The sequence below is a fragment of the Myotis lucifugus genome, unplaced genomic scaffold, assembly GCF_000147115.1.
Source record: "Myotis lucifugus unplaced genomic scaffold, Myoluc2.0 scaffold_163, whole genome shotgun sequence".
NCBI classification, from domain to species: domain Eukaryota; kingdom Metazoa; phylum Chordata; class Mammalia; order Chiroptera; family Vespertilionidae; genus Myotis; species Myotis lucifugus.
The window spans coordinates 2734879-2738823 of NW_005871211.1; the positions used below are offsets into that span (position 1 = coordinate 2734879).

At 42.9% G+C, this 3945-nt stretch overlaps 1 pseudogene; it reads right to left on the reverse strand.

Annotated features, from left to right (window-relative positions):
* Positions 1-314: 314 nt before the first annotated feature.
* Positions 315-1344, reverse strand: LOC102433784 (annotated as a pseudogene).
* Between the last annotated feature and the right edge of the window lie 2601 nt (positions 1345-3945).

The following is a 3945-nucleotide window of genomic DNA, read 5'->3' on the forward strand; positions in this document are numbered from 1 at the left end:
CTGAGTTTGGAGGGTGGAACTAGACAGGTGTTGGGGTCCAGCCCCAGCAGGTCCAGGGGTTCCCAAAGGTGTGGATGGAGTTGGCGAAGAAGGAAGAACACGGAAACAGCGTTCAGATGATCAGCATAGCCAGGTTCTCTAGCCAGGTTCTCCAGCCAGGTTCTCTCTTTATTCTCCTGTTACATCTGTATTTATACCATTTGATTTTAATCCTATCCATTCTATTCCAAAGGTTAGGGCATTTGTTATCTCCATTCCAAGGTCACTACTCTACTGTAAGGTTAAAAAACAAAAACACCCTAAAATATTCTTATAGCTGCCGTGGGAGTAGATCTTAGTCCTTCCACATAGAGAGATGACTTCATATTTGCAGAAGGCTCTTTGGACTAAACCTAAACTGAGTCCATTACTCATTTTCTCTCTGGCTCTTCTTGTGGCTTTTCTTAGATCTTTCAGGAGATTTTGAGTGGCTCCTGTGTCTGACTACGGTGATGACCTGGGGACTTGGAGCGGGATCTGTGCCGACTATCTCGGGACCTGCTGCGGTGACGTCTTGGACTCTTGCTCCAATGCCTCTCTCGGCGAGGGGAAGGGCTCCTCCTTTTTGGAGACCGACTCCACCTTCTGGGAGACTGGCTCCTACTTCTCCTGTAGCGCAGTGTGGGAGAGCGACAGGGCTTGTCCAAGTCTCGGTAGCTTCTCCAGCGGTGATCAGGTGATGGTACTCTCTCCAACTTCTCATCCTCTTCTTCCTCTTCTTCACTGGACTCGACATCATCCATGTCCTCTTCTAGAGCGCTAACCCAGGGCTCCAATTGCTCAGCTTCCTCTAGCACATAGCGTTTCTGTAGCCGGGGCAGAATGATATCACAGACTCTCTCACTGTATAGTAGTTCATCAATGAACTCATCTACGTGCATCAGTTCAAACTCTCCATTTTGGTTCTGGCTCTTAATTTTTCTATAATCATTGTACAGAGGCTCCAAGTATTTGTAGCAATCAATTGCAGTGCCTGACAGCCTCATATAAAGTGCTCCCAACATGCGTGCATACTTGAAATCTTCATTTTTTTATAAACTCAACAATGATATACTTCTCTGGTTGAATCTGAAGCATCTTCAAGGTCAAACACAGAAAGGGAGTTGGCTTTATGTTGCCACCATAGATGCCACCGACAAACCTTAACTCCATGGTTTTATCAACTACAAGTTCAGCCATAAGTCCAAAGCACTCCTCTTTCCAGTACTTGGACTCATAGATTAGAGTCCGAATGATCTTCTCCACCAGATACTGCGGGTTGGTGCCGTGAATGCTGTGGGCATCCTTCACCATGCGGTTTGCCATTTTAGAAAGCTTTCAGTTCTATTTCCGTCGGGTCCTTTAGTGCGTCATATCCCAGTTAAAAACACACACAAAACAGATACGAAGAAAGATGGAGGAAGTCTCCTTTAAATAGCTCACGTTACCAGCTTGAAATCATAAATGCTGCAGCTTAGGGAACTTCCTGCCGCTATAGAATCAAGAATAGCCAGGTTCTCTCTCTATTCTCCTGTTACATCTGTATTTATACCATTTGATTTTAATCCTATCCATTCTATTCCAAAGGTTAGGGCGTTTGTTATCTCCATTCCAAGGTCACTACTCTACTGTTCTGTTAAGCTACAAGGAAGTAACTGAAGGAGACTATCCTAAGTAAAGATTATGTAACTTAAGCATGATTGTTCATAGTTAAGGTGATTAACTACCCGCCTGGCACTTAGTTAAGGGATTTTACTGATTTATTCCCTTCCTTAGTCCTCTTAATCCCTAACTCCAGGGAAAAATCCCCACCTGAGGAAACAACCTTTCTCCAGGAGGTGGTCCTGGTTAAAACACATAGCGCTAAGAGGGGGAGCAAACATATACCATATACGCCAGGTGCCTTGAAACATATGCTGTGCAGATGTTTCTTCCCTGCAGCAACTGTGTCAAGCAGCAAGGGTGGACCGGCTTCCGGCTGGAGAACCTGGCTGGAGAGCCTGGCTAGAGAACCTAACTATGCTGATCAACTGAACGCTGTCTCCGTGTCCTTCCTTCTTCGCCAACTGCGTCCATACCTTTGGGAACCCCTGGACCTGCTGGGGCTGGACCCCAACAGACAGGAGCCTCCAGCCTCTTCCTGGTCCTTCCATTTTGGAAGTGTGATGCCTGCAAGAAGCATGCATTTTCATCTGTGCCTGTTTATTCTATGTTTCAAAGGATCATCTTTTGAATCTTTTGTCTTCTCAACTGGTTCAAGATTTAGGCAGGTTAATAAGATTACAGTATACTTATTGGTCTTTTTTAAATATATTTTTATTGATTTCAGAGAGGAAGGAAGAGGGAGAGAGAGAAACATCAATGATGAGAGAAAATCATTGATTGGTTGCCTCCTGCATGCCCCCACTTGGGTTCGAGCCCGCAATCCAGGCATGTGCCCTTGACCGGAAAAAAACCGGGACCTTTCAGTCCAGAGGCCAATGCTCTATCCACTGAGCCAAACTGGCTAGAGCTTATTGGTCTTCTTTATTCCCAACCTAAGATTCCAAATCTATGTGTATTAGCCAAACCAAAAAAAACAAACAAACAAAAAAACTCTAAAAGGCTCAGTGAATAGAGCATCAGCCCATGGACTGATGGGTCCCGAGTTCAATTCTGGTCAAGGGTGTGGGAAACCGTCTATTGTCTTCACTAGCAGAGAGGTGTGGACAAGGAACCCGAAAGGCTGGTGATCCTTGAAGCCCTTGCAAAGGTCAGGGCTGTGCACCCATTGTTAGTCCAGACAATGGTAGCTGAAGCAACTTCCCCATTTATTATTATGTAAATCCTTGCTGATGGGCTAGTCTGCCTGTTACTGGAAATTGCCAGCCTAAGGGCTATGGGTATATCCCAAATCAATAAAAGGTTGGTGGGGCCTGAGCACCAGTGGAAGTCCTTCCTCTTGAGTTGGACTTACCTGCCTGGCTCCCTAATATTTCCAAATTATCTCTTGTCTTTTCTCTTTCATTTGTGATCTTCCAGATCCTGAACCCTGAACCACGAGGGACATGGAGGGAAACATTTACAACAAAGGGCATGTACCTCAGTTGCAGGCTCAATCCCTAGCCCTGGTCAGGCATGTGCAGGAGGCAACCAATTGATGTGTCTTTCTCACATTGATGTTTCTCTGTCTTTCTCCCCCTCCTTTCCACTCTCTCTAAAAATCAATGGACAAATATCCTCGTGTTAATCCAGGTGAGTATTAATAACAACAATAAATAAATAAACAAATAAATAAATAAATAAAATTTGTGCTTCCTCAAAATTCATACATTGAAATACTAAACCCAAAGGTATTAATACTAGTAGGTTGGTCATTTGAGAGGTAAGTAGGTCACATAGGTCCAGCCCTCATGAATGGGATTAGTGCCCTTATAAAAGAGATCTCACAGAACCAGTTCCTTCTCATTATTTGAGGATATGAGAAGTTTACAACCCAGAAGAGGACCTAATCTGACTATGCTGGAATCCTGATCTTGGACTTCCAGTTTCCAGAACTGTGACAAATTTCTGTTATTTATAAGCCACCAGTCTACAATATTGTGTTAGAGCAACACAAATGTACTAAAACACTTATCTCTGCCAAAATTTCATAAGTAATTGATGGAAGCCTATTTGGTTAATTATGTGAAGATTTGTTTTAATTGTGCTTTCTATTGCCTTTTTTATGCAAAACAAAATTGAAATACAGATTTAAAATTTTTCCAGTTTATTTGATCAATGTAGACCATCAAGCTTATTAATTCAGGTCAAAGAAATAAATCTATTTGACTGAATTCATCAAATGAGTAGACAGTCAACAAATTTCCAATGTCTTTTGTACTGTGTAGATGTAGACTTGCAATTTACAGTGACTTTCGTAGTCTTCTTTTTCATGAAATATATAGG